Source organism: Hyperoodon ampullatus, assembly GCF_949752795.1.
Source record: "Hyperoodon ampullatus genome assembly, chromosome: 1".
Lineage (NCBI taxonomy): Eukaryota > Metazoa > Chordata > Mammalia > Artiodactyla > Ziphiidae > Hyperoodon > Hyperoodon ampullatus.
Genome location: NC_136914.1, coordinates 43,356,365 through 43,373,691, shown reverse-complemented (window position 1 = coordinate 43,373,691; position 17,327 = coordinate 43,356,365).

The window sequence follows — 17,327 nt, the reverse complement described above, 5'->3', positions numbered from 1 at the left end:
TGTAAGGGAAAAAATATACTAAGTTCTTAATCTCCAGAATCCCCAGATCTCTCATCAATACAATGGGATATAACCTGTCTTTCAAGGCTGCTATGATAACTAGCAATAAGGGTATATCTAGTACAATGCCTGGCAGGCTCTCAATAATAATTAACAAATATTATTACTATTAATATTTTAAGTACCTAGCATGTGCCAAGTGTAATAAAAATTATTTTATTAATGGAAACATAGAAAAGTAAAAAATTAAAGGCAAAACAAATCTGGAGAAACAATTATATTACAAGATTAGCAGAAAGAAAAGAGTGAGGTGGTCATTAATGATAGTGAATTAAAGCAAAAACTGACATTAGAAAATAAAAAGTTGATTAGAAGAAATTAGGGTGGGACTTCCCTGGTGGTTCAGTGGTTAAGAATCTGCCTGCTAATGCAGTGGACATGGGTTCGATCCCTGGTCCAGGAAGATCCCACGTGCCACGGAGCAACTAAGCCTGTGCACCACAACTACTGAGCCTGCACTCTGGAGTGGGTGAGCCACAACTACTGAGCCCACGCGTCACAACTTCTGAAGCCTGCACACCCTAGAGCCCGTGGGCCACAACTACTAAGTCCATGCAGTGCAACTACTGAAGCCCATGTGCCCTAGGGCCTGAGTGCCACAACTACTGAGCCTATGCACCGCAACTACTGAAGCCTGCGTGCTCTAGGGCCCGCGTGCCACAACTACTGAGCCCATGTGCTGCAACTACTGAAGCCCACATGCCTAGAGCCCATGCTCTGCAACAAGAGAAGCCACCACAATAAGTCCATGCACTGCAACAAAGAGTAGCCCCCACTCGCTGCAACTAGAGAAAGCCCACGTGCAGCAACAAAGATCCAATGCAGCCAAAAAAATAAATAAATAAATTTTTAAGAGAAAAAGAGGGTCTTGACCTGGAGACCATGGTGGGTTCTGGGAGACCCCTGAAACCACTAAACCTGGGTGGTGAAATATTATGTATGCAAGTACAGGAGCAAGCATTTTTCTAAATAGAGGGTCCATGTCTCCCATCAGATTTTCAGAGATTTGTGGCCTCAGATTTTTAAGTATTTCTGACTGAGCTAGATCAATTAGTCAACTGAAAACATCTGGAAGCTGTTTTTCTATATAGGCGCTATTCCAAGTTTGCCAAGTATTGGAATGGTGTTGTACTTTAAAAGTCTGGGGAAGAGGGGCCAAGTGTTGTGCTGAACCCATAATGAGCAAGTCCCAGATCCATCACCATTATTTTCCAAAGTGGATTTCTGTTAAGCTATGGCAAGACCTGCTCTAGGCCTGATGGACAGAGAAGCAATTAGTATATGAAAACATGTAGCTATAGCATGGCAAGATTTTCCTTAGATGACAATGACATTGATTCTTGAATAGTGACATTCTAAGCATTAGAGATGGCAGTGAGCATGCCCTTCTGAGATCCTGCCTCCACCAGGTGGCCTTGACCACCAAACTCTTGGATGTACCTCTGGAGGAAATGGGGAGACCAAGGGGAACTATATTCAGGCACTCATCCACCTAATCTCGTTGTTCCCTTTGCACTGCTTCTTTCCTGGTTCAATAATAAATTGAAATTACCAGCAACCTTAAACCAAATCTAAGTCATCTTCATACTAGCCCTTCCTTAGGGAACAGAGTCAGCCAGCCCCAAGCAGCTCTTTAGAGACTGCACTCGACCCATTTTATCACAACTTAGTACTCTCATAAATATTTCATAAATATCTGTAATTCTAAAAGCAAACTTAGAGTTTAGCACTTCAGCTGAAAAATCAATAGCAGTTATTTCAATAATTGTAGCTCATCCTGAAAAAGATTTTCTTTGTTAATTTCTCTAAACAGAGAAGCAAAAGAAAATGGGTCTCCCAAAAAGAGAGGCCAATTCAAGGGAAATATGTAAATTCCAGAATATACTTTCAAATATCTGTCTTTCCTAAGTATTCCTAAACATTTATAAAATTTCCCCCTACTATATTTTACATGTTTTAAAGGTGAGAAAAAAAAATGATGGAGAATGTGTTTCCCATGGTTGAAAGGATGCCACAATGCAAGTTCTACTAGGAACTCACCAGAAACTCCTCAGTAACAAAGATTTTGAGCACCAAGAGGAATTACAAAATAAAACAATTAAAAATGGATCCACCGAATAAATTAATAGATAAATAAATAATTCAACCAATAATGACTTTAAGTGTTGATTTTTTTTCAAATGGAGGCTCAGCTTCCATTTCTAGTAAAAAAAAAAAAAAATGCTTTCCTGTCTAAGGTAAACAACAGTAACCAAAAACCCCACAAAACCATATTTAATTAAGGTCAGGATGACTAGCTCTTGAAATTCTGGTTTCTTGAAGATGAAGATCCTTACCTCAAGAACTAAGAGAAAGAGAATCCCAACAGACATTGTTAGCATATTTTTTAAGAACAACTTTAGTTTTGTATATAAATGTGACTTTCTCATCTTAGAACATACATTTTTCTCTCAATTTGTTCAGTTTACAGCTAAGAACAAAACAGGAGGTCAAGTATAGTAATGGGTAAGAAAAGTATAAAGGAATATATTTCACAGTGACAAATCAAGCAGATATTTAGAGTCACATACATATCAATTCTTCTTAGGGGAATATAAAACAGTGACATTTTCCATTAGCAATTTTTTTCCACCCAGGTGGAGCACTTAGGAACCACTAGTACTTGGTAACCTATAGTGAAATGCACATTGGAGGTGTGTCCTCCGCTGAAAGGAGTCTCCTTTCTTTCTCTGAAGTTACTCTTTCACAGAGCTGAGAGGAGGCTCAGAGAGGTGCAGTGTGGGACAGAGAAAGGGAAAAAACCCTTTCTTCACACTCATGCTGCTCTGAATGCGGACCATCTGTGCCCCCAGCTGGAGCACCGGCAATGGTCTGGCACTTGAACCACACCATATTTACAGATCTAAACACAAATGGCTACTGCCTGATTGTTTCATGATTCATTAGTCAGACAAGCTCTCCTCTCCCGCCAGCACAGCTGTTACAGAGTAAACCTTTGTCACTTAATAGGCCTGATTATTACTTTCCATCAAAGGTATTGATCTGTGTCACCTCTACTTAAGGGAAAGGGGGAGAAGAAAATGGGGGAATAAAATGTACCAGGAAAACAGGAACATGAAGAAGAAGGAGGGCAAGAGAGGGACATTAGATGGGATGAGTGACACTGGCTTCCTCCCTTGCTCTCTCCTGTGTGACCTGAATATCTGGATCCATGTCTTTGGCTGCCTGCCGTGACTGACTTTCTCAGAAAGGGGAGCCATACCTCACACAGTGTGCAGCCCTGAGCCCCCAGACCACTGCGGTCACAGACCCTGACCACACAGATCACTGTTCAATGATGGGCACACGGTGAACTGAACCAGAAATCTGTATCAATTAATAAACCAAGCCAGTGTGCAGATCAAGTACAGGCTCCAGAGGGAATTTTTATAGCTCCCTTAATTATCTCCTTTTGTTTAACAAATAAAGTGAAGCTATAACCCTAGGCTGTTCCCTGACCGTGAGGCACAGCCTCCGCCCAGGTGGAGAGATGCTCCTGTCTAGCTGCCAGGCAGGCACGGCAGGGCAGAGGACCGGCTGGGGATGCTGAATGCCAGCTTGGCACCCTGGCCAGTGCTCCGCTTCTCTCTCACCTCTTTTTACCACTTTCCTCACTTTTTCCTTTCTTCCAGAAACTCAAAGGAACAAAAAGTGAGAGGATTTCCTAGGAGGGGAAAGACAAAGAAAGGCTATCAGAAATTACACCAATTCAGTAAAAACCAAGGTAAAGATTCCCACCAACATTACCACCGAAGCAAGAATTTTAGAAAAGGAGACCAGAGATCATCTATCTAATCTTTGGATTTGCCTATAAGCAAAGGAAGCCCAGACAGGTTTAGAAGCTTCTTCCTACTACACGGTTTTTTGGGTGGGACATCTGAGTCTAAAAGAAAAGTCCTCTGCTAACCTGTTCAGAGCTCTTTCCACTCCACCAGCCAGCCCTCCAATACCAAAATCTCAACTCAGGGATTGTTTTAACTAATATTTTACCTCCTACAGCCTGATAGAAGATAAGATCATAAAAGAATGAGACCCTTGATCAGAACTTGTGGAATCATCCTCAATACAGTCACACTTTTGTAAACTATATCTGTATCATAGAAGAATAGTATTTTACTTTATATAGTACACATATGTGTATGCATAGATATCACACACAAGTAACCCAGTGTATGCATTCATACAAATGGGCCTTGCTCTTACAATCATTTAACAGCTCCAGTCCTCTGAGATTCCAGCATAGGCTGGTTGCCTTCCCTTTGTCTCCATTACACTCACTGTAATTGTTACCCAAATCTAGTATATTAATGAGATCTTTATTACTCCTTTTCCCCATCTCACCCTCCAATTGCAAGCACATGTCATTCCAGTTCACAAAAGGTCAACAGCCTTGCTAAGCCCATACTGTTTGTTTTATGGTGCTCAGCATAGGTGATGGATTGACAAGCCTAGACATTGGGACCCTCCATTGAGTGACCGTCAATCGAAGCAAGAGACAATGTTCACCCCGCCAATTCAGTCCATTCAGAATTAAAGGGGATGGGCAGAACTTGGTTTGCTTAAGTTCCTTTCTTAAGATACTGCTAATGAGTATAGCACTGAGAAATATCTGAATGGGCTGGGGCCCTAGGGAGCTGAACAAGCCCATTTCATACTTATTTTATTCTCAGTAGGCCCTTGGCCAAGGGTAGGATGCTAATGGCTTGAGATCGCTTCTGACTCAGCCCAGATTTTAATCAGCAAACTGGCAATGAAAGACCCCTTGTCCCATTTCCATGTCTATAGTTCTCCAGGTGGTTTAATTGTTCCACTTGATATCCATGTCCAGGGCCATCTAGTCACCTCCCCTTCCTCATTCCCAGTTACCAAATGGCATTGGGAATTTTACTCTTTGGAGCAGCATGTTAATGAAGCATGCAGTGTATGTTTTGGTACTCATAAAAAAGAATTTTAACAGAAATCATAACCTTAATTCTTCTATATAAAACAGAAATCAGATTTGGAAACAAATGAAATCTTAATGATAGCCAACTTTCAGCTTTTGAGCTTTCCAAACCAGAGTTTCTTTTTGTAAGTTATGTCTATCAGTTGACAGGACCAATATGATTTTACATGGGCACAGTTTGGCAACCAGGAACTCCACATAATTTACTGCACTTGAAATTCATATAAAGAGAAAGCTGTCAGCAAGTAGAAACTGATTAAAATAAAGGGCATTTGTTCTTAACAGGGGAGGAAAATCAGCTTATAGCCATAAAAAAGAAACTGATTGGCAAGAACTCATGTGAAAATGCCAAAGTATTAAAAACACACTTTGTTGTTTTCTCTATTTATATTCCACCTGATAATTTGATTTTGAATCTAAATACACATTTCCCCCAGCAAATCAACAAAAACGGACCTTAACTAGAAATCTAGGTATGGTGACAAACAGCATTTGAAAGTATCCTCTAAAACAAAATCCTGAAAATTGTTTCAAATATATGACAGATGGTTTGTTATGCCTTAACAAATTTTCGTGAGGCAGGAAGAATAGGTGTACTATCTCAGTTTTATAGACAACACACTGATGTGCTGAGAGGTCAAGGATAGAGAAATATCATCAAACAATGTTTATAAAGCTCTTACATGTGGGGACCCACTGTCTGGAATGCAAAAGAGCTACTGTTTATAATGCCAAGAAGACTTATAAGATGGTGTAAAGAAAAATGACCTGAGTTCAAGGTCTTACCAACAGCTTTGTCTCTGGGGAAAGCCTGAGAGAAAATCCACTTTCTGGCATCCACTGGTGCTCACGTGTTCTGGAGGTAGCCACGCAAAATGAACCCTGAGTCTGAGTACTTTCTATAAAAGTAAAACAAAACATATATGTGCAGTTAATTAAAACATGCCTTTAAAAATAGGCATAACACTTGTTCTTATAGAGGTACATTATTTAACTAAATATACATGGAAGAGCTGGGAGTAAAACCCAAAAAAATACATACAGCAGATTGCAATGAAAACTTACGGTTGTATTTAGTTACGTACATATTTTAATTTGGTGCATGCAACCAAAGCCAACAGTACTCAGGGCTGGATAATTGTTCTTTCTTGCTCCTAAAACTAGCAACACCAAACTACGTTCTAGGAAATGTCTTTTTCGTTAAATATGTTTTATTTTTTCTATATTTTATAGGGTGAATGCTCACAGAACTTTTTAAAAGGCACTGTATTTATATTTCTCATTTCTAAGTTTAAGACTCATCATAGTGCATCCTAAAATGTCTCTAGTGAATGTGGTACAAATCTGGATTGTAAAATAATAAATAAATAAATAAATAAATAAATGAGTAATAGCCAACACTTATGACTCACTATGTGACAATCATGCATATTCTAACTCATTTAATCATCAGAATACTCTATAAATTAAGTTCTATTATTATCCAGATTTTACAGATGAGTAAACTGAGTCACAGAGACATTAAATAACCTGCCCTACAACATACAGTTGATAAGCAGCAGAGCTGGAATTCAAAACCAGGCTGTCTGGCTCCCAAGTCCATGCTCTTAAACTAAAATTTACAAATAAAGCTAACTCTACAGAGGCAGGGAGAGAAAGAAGGAAAAAGGAGGGAAGAGGAAGGAAGGAAGGAGAAGAAAGAGAGAGAAGGGAAGGAAGGGGGAAGGAAGGGAGGGAGAAGAATAGAAATCTTTAAAAAATTGAGTCAAAAGAAAAAGAGAGGAAGGATTAATTTGCCTTTATAAGGCAATGGGGAAATTTGAAAAAATTCTCTTGAGGAATTAAAGGAAGTCTTTTTTGACAACTGGAACAGGTTTTTGTGAAAGGAAGGAGGAAGCGGGGGTGGGAATTTGATGCCAATTGAACCCCGCTATGCCCTTGGTGGAGGAGAAATGACTGCAGATTCAGTCCTTCTGTGCCAGATCTCAGGGTCTCCCTTCCAGGAATGCATCCATCTGCCCCAGCATCCTGAACATTTCAAACACTGCTCCTCCCCACTTGGACTTAAGAAGATGTCAAGGGATAAGACACCCGGAAACCTAAAATACAGGCGTAGTGATGCATGGTCACTTGGCAACAGTGGGGTGTACTGAGCTTCATGCCAACGAATGGAGCCTGCTTTCTTGCCAGCAGCCCAGACATTAAGCAAACAGACAACACAGCAGAAGCAGGGGCACAGAAGCAGAAGGGATCTGTCCAGCAGGGGAGAAATCTTCCACACATTCACGGAAAAAATGCGGAAGAGAAGAAGAATAGATTATCAATGACGGTAGCAGCGGGATGTTTGTGATGAGAGAAAGTACTTGGAACTCAGCGATAATGTGGACCATATTAAGTGGGAACAGAAATATCATGTAATGATATGTCACTTAATGAATGCTTGGAGGAGTAGCCCACAGAAATAAGCAGAGATGCCAGTCTGTTTTTTGGACTTAGGCAGAACTAGAAATGAAGGTCATCAGAAACCTTATGCCTAAGAGTTTTGTGGTTTGAAGGAGATGAGGGTTTGTTCTATTTTCTTTTCTTTATTTTTTTTTTCCTTTGATACATTAGCCCCCTTTGGGTAGCCTCCCCTGGTGTTTAGAGAGTAGAAACAAAGATTTAATAGGCCAGGTGGCCTTATTTGGAGCCTTTGCCAGATATCTTAGTGCAGGTATTTGCAAGTAAAGCTTGTCAAATAAATTATGACTCTGAACTTCTAGATAGTGATTTTTTGTGGTAAATGGATCAGAATGTTGAGTATGGTATAAATAATTAGCATAGTTACCATTCAGTGAATGCCTACATGTGCTTTTTTGGGCATGGGCTAAGTGCTTTAATCCTCACAACGATCTTGAGGGAAGTGCTGTTGCCCCTATTTTACAGAAAAGAAAACTGAGACTTATAGTGGTTACAGGAGCAAAGACAGGATTCCACTCCAGGTTTGTGTTTCTCCAAAGTCCTTGCTCGCAAAAGATGTTGCCTTAAGAAATGTCACCAGGAATATTAAAGTAACTACACTCCAACCACCAGGCCTGAGGTTTACCATCAGCACACCCTTGGCTCACTGGCACATGTGACTGCTTAAGCCTTCAACCCTTTGAAAAGGCAGGAATATGACAACAATGCAGCAATAGGAGTAGTGCAAAGAGCATTAGACAAAATTTGAAAAGAGTTGGGTTTTGAACTTGACTCTGCTTCTAATTCTCAGTTTCCTTGGGCATGTTCTTAAGCCCTCTGAATCCCTACAAAATAATGGCAAAGAGACCCGCCAGATGATTCAATGAAAATATGAAGCAGGAATGCACTTTTTAAACCTCTCTATATATGCAACACTCAGATTATAACTCGGGTTTACGCAGCCTCAACTGCTGAAATGGAGATCAGTGTTTCCCGTTTATCATTCCTTGTCCTCAAACAGCAGCCACAGATATTAGATGCTGCCATGAGAAACATTCTCCGAATGCTAGAAATTGTGCAGGATGAGCCTGAGCAAAACGACCATAAATTGGGTGTAAGGCCAGCACCAGGGCAAAGACAGAAAAGGAATCGGTGATTCTTGAAGTGCCCTGTGCCACTAACAAAGGGCAGAAAAGGATGAATATTTCCCTATTTTCTTTTTTTTTTTTTATTAGTTTCTGCTTAATAACAAAGTGAATCAGTCATACATATACATCTGTTCCCACATCCCCTCCCTCATGCATCTCCCTCCCTCCCACCCTCCCCATCCCACCCCTCCAGGCGGTCACAAAGCACCGAGCTGATCTCCCTGTGCTCTGCGGCTGCTTCCCACTATCTATCTACCTTACGTTTGGAAGTGTATATATGTCCATGCCTCTCTTTCCCTTTGTCACAGCTTACCCTTCCCCTTCCCCATATCCTCAAGTCCATTCTCAAGTAGGTCTGTGTCTTTATTCCCGTTTTACCCCTAGGTTCTTCATGACATTTTTTTTTTTTAATTCCATATACATGTATTAGCATACGGTATTTGTCTTTCTCTTTCTGACTTACTTCACTCTGTATGACAGACTCTAGGTCTATCCACCTCATTACAAATAGCTCAGTTTCGTTTCTTTTTATGGCTGAGTAATATTCCATTGTATATATGTGCCACATCTTCTTTATCCATTCATCCGATGATGGACACTTAGGTTGTTTCCAGCTCCAGGCTATTGTGAATACAGCTGCAATGAACATTTTGGTACATGTCTCTTTTTGAATTATGGTTTTCTCAGGGTATATGCCTAGTAGTGGGATTGCTGGGTCATATGGTAGTTCTATTTTTAGTTTTTTAAGGAACCTCCATACTGTTCTCCATAGTGGCTGTACCAATTCACATTCCCACCAGCAGTGCAAGAGTGTTCCCTTTTCTCCACACCCTCTCCAGCATTTATTGTTTCTAGATTTCTTGATGATGGCCATTCTGACTGGTGTGAGATGATATCTCATTGTAGTTTTGATTTGCATTTCTCTAATGATTAATGATGTTGAGCATTCTTTCATGTGTTTGTTGGCAGTCTGTATATCTTCTTTGGAGAAATGCCTATTTAAGTCTTCTGCCCATTTTTGGATTGGGTTGTTTGTTTTTTTGCTATTGAGCTGCATGAGCTGTTTATAAATTTTGGAGATTAATCCTTTGTCAGTTGCTTCATTTGCAAATATTTTCTCCCATTCTGAGGGTTGTCTTTTGGTCTTGTTTATGGTTTCCTTTGCTGTGCAAAAGCTTTGAAGTTTCTTTAGGTCCCATTTGTTTATCTTTGTTTTTAGTTCCATTTCTCTAGGAGGTGGGTCCAAAAGGATCTTGCTGTGATTTATGTCATAGAGTGTTCTACCTATGTTTTCCTCTAAGAGTTTGATAGTTTCTGGCCTTACATTTAGGTCTTTAATCCATTTTGAGCTTATTTTTGTGTATGGTGTTAGGGAATGATCTAATCTCATACTTTTACATGTCCCTGTCCAGTTTTCCCAGCACCACTTATTGAAGAGGCTGTCCTTTCTCCACTGTACATTCCTGCCTCCTTTATCAAAGATAAGTTGGCCATATGTGCGTGGGTTTATCTCTGGGCTTTCTATCCTGATCCACTGATCTATCTTTCTGTTTTTATGCCAGTACCACACTGTCTTAATTACTGTAGCTTTGTAGTATAGTCTGAAGTCAGGCAGCCTGATTCCTCCAGCTCGATTTTTCGTTCTCAAGATTGCTTTGGCTATTCGGGGTCTTTTGTTTTTCCAAACAAATTTTGAAATTTTTTGTTCTACTTCTGTGAAAAATGCCAGTGGTAGTTTGATAGGGATTGCATTGAATCTGTAGATTGCTTTGGGTAGTAGAGTCATTTTCACAATATTGATTCTTCCAATCCAGGAGCATGGTATATCTCTCCATCTATTTATATCATCTTTAATTTCTTTCATCAGTGTCTTATAATTTTCTGCATACAGGTCTTTTGTCTCCTTAGGTAGGTTTATTCCTAGATATTTTATTCTTTTTGTTGCAATGGTAAATGGGAGTGTTTTCTTGATTTCATTTTCAGATTTTTCATCATTAGTGTACAGGAATGCCAGAGATTTCTGTGCATTAATTTTGTATCCTGCTACTTTACCAAATTCATTGATTAGCTCTAGTAGTTTTTCGGTAGCATCTTTAGGATTCTCTATGTATAGTATCATGTCATCTGCAAACAGTGACAGCTTTACTTCTTCTTTTCCAATTTGGATTCCTTTTATTTCCTTTTCTTCTCTGATTGCTGTGGCTCAAACTTCCAAAACTAGGTTGAATAAGAGTGGTGAGAGTGGGCAGCCTTGTCTTGTTCCTGATCTTAGTGGAAATGGTTTCAGTTTTTCACCGTTGAGGACAATGTTGGCTGTGGGTTTGTCATATATGGCCTTTATTATGTTGAGGAAAGTTCCCTCTATGCCTACTTTCTGCAGGGTTTTTATCATAAATGGGTGTTGAATTTTGTCGAAAGCTTTCTCTGCATCTATTGAGATGATCATATGGTTTTTCTCCTTCAACTTGTTAATATGGTGTATCACATTGATTGATTTGCGTATATTGAAGAATCCTTGCATTCCTGGAATAAACCCCACTTGATCATGGTGTATGATCCTTTTAATGTGCTGTTGGATTCTGTTTGCTAGCATTTTGTTGAGGATTTTTGCATCTATGTTCATCAGTGATATTGGCCTGTAGTTTTCTTTCTTTGTGACATCCTTGCCTGGTTTTGGTATCAAGGTGATGGTGGCCTCGTAGAATGAGTTTGGGAGTGTTCCTTCCTCTGATATTGTTTGGAAGAGTTTGAGAAGGATGGGTGTTAGCTCTTCTCTAAATGTTTGATAGAATTCGCCTGTGAAGCCATATGGTCCTGGGCTTTTGTTTGATGGAAGATTTTTAATCACAGTTTCAATTTCAGTGCTTGTGATTGGTCTATTCATATTTTCTATTTCTTCCTGAGTCAGTCTTGGTAGGTTGTGCATTTCTAAGAATTTGTCCATTTCTTCCAGGTTGTCCATTTTATTGGCATAGAGTTGCTTATAGTAATCTCTCATGATCCTATTTTCTTAATGTGTGTTGTTGAGATTGACATGTGATGAATGCAGGAAAATCAAATCTTATTGCCTTCTGACTGCATCATTATACAGAATGTGAATATTGCATAAATCTATGAGGTATTCAAAAATACACAGACCTATCAAAATTCTGTTTTTGCCTCTACTTGTAAAATTATTCCATCTTTCTTCTTAGAAAGCCACAAAGTCAGGACTCTTACTAGATCCTGTGGCTCCATATCCTTTGAAGTTGCATTTAAAAGTAGTTCCAAAATCCTCAGATTTCTACCAATGTAATTAGAATTTTTATGGATTTAACTTTTTGAATTAGGAACTCTTAAAAATCTGATAAAAGCCATGGATCCTTTCCTTAGATAAAGGGGCACACACACACACAGGACTGTACAATAAGAAGCCCATCCATGGGCCCCTCAGGGTTTATGGACCCCCAAGGTGAGAACTCCCAGAGCTCACACCTTGTTGTGCAGGTTAATACACTGCATACACTGCACAGCTATGCTTGGCCAAGGGGTGAAGTAGGGACTGAACTCCAATCCCCATACCACTGACTAAGCCATGTTGTATCTGCCCAGAGTGGGTGCTGTGTTCTAATTTGTGCAAAGGTGCCAAATAGTCACAGCACTGTCCTGGGACCAGCTCGCACCAGCTGTCAAGCTGAGCCCTTTGTGTGTGTCTCCTCCCAACTCCATGTTCAGTGACAGTCATGTTGATAGCTTGAAATCAGCCATGATGTGAATATTTACATCAAGGAAATTAGTAAACTCTGCAAAGAAAAGCTGTCCCCAACAAGAGAGCCAGTTGTTGAAGATTTACTGGCATATCACTGCATATGGGCTGGTAGAGACCCTGAAAACCTCTGTCCTGTATTCTGTAGATTTGAAAAGAAAAGCAGAAAACACAATTTAAAACCACATCCCAGTTTCCTTTCAGCCTGTACTAATTGCTTCTAGGACAAGGATATGTGGGGCCTGACTTGTTTTGAGCACAGACTTCACAGCTAACAGTTGCTGAAGAAGGTATTCACAGAGGGCTGCTGGAAAAACTCGTTCCCGTTCGATCCCAGGTGGGTCTAAAGACAGCATCCCAAGCTATAAACCTATGTTTTAAACATCGCAGCACTGAGAGCAGTAACTGCCATAGAACCATTAAGAAAACAAAACTAATGATGGTTGCAAAATAAGTTTTAAGATAAGGATTAAAAGTAAGAACTGAGGGCTTCCCTGGTGGCGCAGTGGTTGAGAGTCCGCCTGCCGATGCAGGGGACACGGGTTCGTGCCCCGGTCCGGGAAGATCCCAGATGCCGCGGAGCGGCTGGGCCCGTGAGCCATGGCCGCTGAGCCTGCACGTCCGGAGCCTGTGCTCCACAACGGGACAGGCCACAACAGTGAGAGGCCCGCGTACCGCAAAAAAAAAAAAAAAAAAAGAAGAACTGATGCGGAAAGTAAATCTAAAGTCCCAATCCTCCTTGCAATGCCAAGGAAGAAAATCCTTAGCCATAACAGGCATAAGTTGTTGTGGACTGATGTCAGGTTTCTTCTGTAGGCTTTTTGAAGAACTGCTCTTTACAACTGAACTCTGTCTTGAGCTGATTCTCTTAGGAAGGAAAAAATTAAAAAGTCAGGTCAAACGATTGATTCCAGTTTTAAATTACAGAGGGCTATTGATTTTTCATTAAGGTTCCTGTGTGGCTCTCAAGAGGAGGGAGAAAGAGAGGAAAGTAATTCATTGATCAGAGCGGAGGGCCATGTTCATTTATTGGCTTCCTGCCACGTCCCATTATTCCCGATTCTAAATGTATATTGAAGTCAGTTTATTTTCATCATTGCCTCCTGTCACCAGAAACGTCTCCCAGTAACTATTAGTTTAATCATCCTTCTCTCACAATGGTAATGAGTGATAATATCCAACATGATCCTGAATTCGTGAATGTTATTCATTGGATTACAGCGTTGCTCCCCCCACGGCTCTAGTTAAGAGTCTGTCAACACTTTAATAGTCGAAAAAACCCCACATAAATAGTTTGAAGACTTTTTAAAACGTATTTTAATTTTTTTACAAAAACCTGCAGCATTTTTACCACTGTTATTTAAAAAAAAAAAAAAAAAAAGGAGTTTCCCTGCTTTCCTGGAAGATCCATGGTTTTTGATCCAACAATGATGATAATTTTTTAGAGAGTGCATGAAACCTACCCAAATCAGGTATCATATATCTACCAAGGCCACTGGAACCCAATCTAGAGAACCATCAAGCACATGCAGAATAAATCAGGCATTCCACTTAGCACCCTGATTTCATTTGCAGAAACAATCTTCAATTTGTCTGTACTGTCTTGTCTCACACTTGAACCTCTTCTTTACATATTAGCAAACTGAGTTTCCAAAAGACTGAACCACTCAGGATCACCCAACAACATGGCACAGTGGGAAACAGAACCCACATTCCCTGGCTTCTGTATCACTATTTGTTCCACAACAACATGCTGCCATTTTAATAATCTATCCTCTCAATTCATGCGATATTTATAGTGCATAAAAATCAGAAGCTGACTTTAATATCAAATCCTAGAAATGCTGTAAATGATCTTTTCTCTTTCTCATCTAGAGATAGGACCACATTTCCCATTAAGTGTTATCTCACATCTAGGTAGAGTAATAGCTGCCCACATTATGTGAGTGCCTACTCACCCCCCAAGAGTTCTCAATCGCAATCTCAACCCCTCCAGATCATCTGCCAAGGGGCTCATGTACATTAATGTTTCTCAGTGAATTTTCCTAACACCCTGTGAGAGGTGGGAGGAATGTTCCCATTTTATAGATGATCTCGCAAAGGCTACTGCGGAAATAATTTACAGAGCCAGGACTCAGAGTCAGGCCTTATCGTTAACGAGGTCTCTTTCCACTACACCACAGCTCCCTCTGGTGCCAAAATTGACAGTGGGCACTATTATAAACAACTATGGAAAAACTATTTAAAAGTAGTACACCAATAAATCGAGCTGGAAAATATCATAGAAAAAAATCCCATTCAGAGTAGCAAATAAGAATATAAAATGCCTACAAATAACTATGACAAAAAAGTGTGAAACATATGACTAAAACTAGACAACTTTACTGAAAATGTAAAATAAGATCTAACTAAACAAAGAGACACAAAATATTTTAAATGTGTGAGTTCTTTCCAGTGGGATATTTTGGAAAAAAAAAAAAAAAGCATGATAAAATTATTCTAAAATTCCTCTGGATGAGCAAACTATACAAACACAAAAGGTTTTCTGAAAAATAAAAACAATGAAAGGGCACTCACTCCATCAAACAACAAAATGTAGTTTAAAACATTTAAAACAAATTGAGAACCTGTGCAAAAATCAACAGACAGATCAATGGAATGAATTAATTGGGCATGAAACAGAATATAACATATACAGGGAAGAAAACATTAAATAATCAGAGGAAAAATTATATATTTGAAAAAATTAAATTTGATACCCATTGTATAAAGTACACCGAAATGTATTTCAGATGAATTAGGGAGTTAAATGCTTTTTTAAATTCTATAAAACAGGAGGAAAATAGAGATAAATGTTTAACTTATGAAAGTATTTTATCAGTATAAAACCTGCAAAATTATGATGGAAAAATAGATTTTACTATATTAAAATGTAAAATGTCTATTCAAACATCACAAACTAAAAAAAATAGAGATTCAAGTCTCACACACACATACACACAAAAGTTCTACCTCACTAGTATTCAAAATCACCAATTAAAATAACATCATGATAACATTTTTATCTACTGAATTGACAAAACTTTATTTATTTATTTATTTATTTTATTTATTTTAACATCTTTATTGGAGTATAATTGCTTTACAATGGTGTGTTAGTTTCTGCTTTATAACAAAGTGAATCAGCTATACATATACATATATCCCCATATCTCCTCCCTCGTGTGTCTCCCTCCCACCCATCCTCCCTATCCCACCCCTCTAGGTGGTCACAGAGCACCTAGCTGATCTCCCTATGCTATGCGGCCGCTTCCCACTAGCTATCTATTTAACTTTTGGTAGTGTATATATGCCCATGCCACTCTCTCATTTTGTCACAGCTTACCCTTCCCCCTCCCGTGTCCTCAAGTCCATTCTCTAGTAGGTCTGCGTCTTTATTCCCATCCTGCCCCTAAGTTCTTCATGACACTTTTTTTTTTTAGATTCCATATATATATGCTAGCATACGGCATTTGTTTTTCTCTTTCTGACTTACTTCACTCTGAATGACAGACTGTAGGTTCATCCACCTCACTACAAATAACTCAATTTTGTTTCTTTTTATGGCTAATATTCCACAGTATATATGTGCCACATCCTCTTTCTCCATTCATCTGTTGATGGACACTTAGGTTGCTTCCATGTCCTGGCTATTGTAAATAGAGCTACAGTGAATGTTGTGTCACATGACTCTTTTTGAATTATGGTTTTCTCAGGGTATATGCCCAATAGTGGGATTGCTGGGTCATATGGTAGTTCTATTTTTAGTTTTTTAAGGAAGCTCCATACTGTTCTCTATAGTGGCTGTATCAATTTACATTCCCACCAACAGTGCAAGAGGTTTCCCTTTTCTCCACACCCTCTCCATCATTTATTGTTTGTAGATGTTTTGATGATGGCCATTCTCACTGGTGTGAGATGATATCTCATTATAGTTTTGACTTGTATCTCCCTAATGATTTTTTTTTCTTTTTTTCTTTTTTTTTTTTTTTTTTTTTTTTTGTGGTACGTGGGCCTCTCACTCTTGTGGCCTCTCCGGTTGCGGAGCACAGGTTCCGGATGTGCAGGCATAGTGGCCATGGCTCACGGGCCCAGCTGCTCCACGGCCTGTGGGATCTTCCTGGACTGGGGCATGAACCCATGTTCCCTGCATCGGCAGGCAGACTCTCAACCACTGTGCTACCAGGGAAGCCACTCTCTAACGATTGTTTTGTTTGTTTGTTTTGTTTTTTTACATCTTTAATGGCGTATAATTTCTTTACAATGGTGTGTTAGTTTCTGCTTTATAACAAAGTGAATCAGTTATACATATACATATGTTCCCACATCTCTTCCCTCTTGTGTCTCCCTCCCTCCCACCCTCCCTATCCCACCCCTCTACGTGGTCACAAAGCACCGAGCTGATCTCCCTGTGCTATGTGGCTGCTTACCACTAGCTATCTATTTTATGTTTGTTAGTGTATACATGTCCATTCCACTCTCTCACCTTGTCACAGCTTACCCTTCCCCCTCCTCATATCCTCAAGTCCATTCTCTAGTAGGTCTCTGTCTTTACTCCCGTCTTACCCCTAGGTTCTTCATGACCATTTTTTTTTTAATTCCACATATATGTGTTAGCATACGGTATTTGTTTTTCTCTTTCTGACTTACTTCACTCTGTATGACAGACTTTAGGTCCATCCACCTCACTACAAATAACTCAATTTCATTTCTTTTTATGGCTGAGTAATATTCCATAGTATATATGTGCCACATCTTCTTTATCCATTCATCTGTTGATGGACACTTAGGTTGCTTCCATGGTCTGGCTATTGTAAATAGTGCTGCAGTGAATGTTGTGTCACATGACTCTTTTTGAATTATGGTTTTCTCAGGGTATATGCCCAGTAGTGGGATTGCTGAGTTGTATATT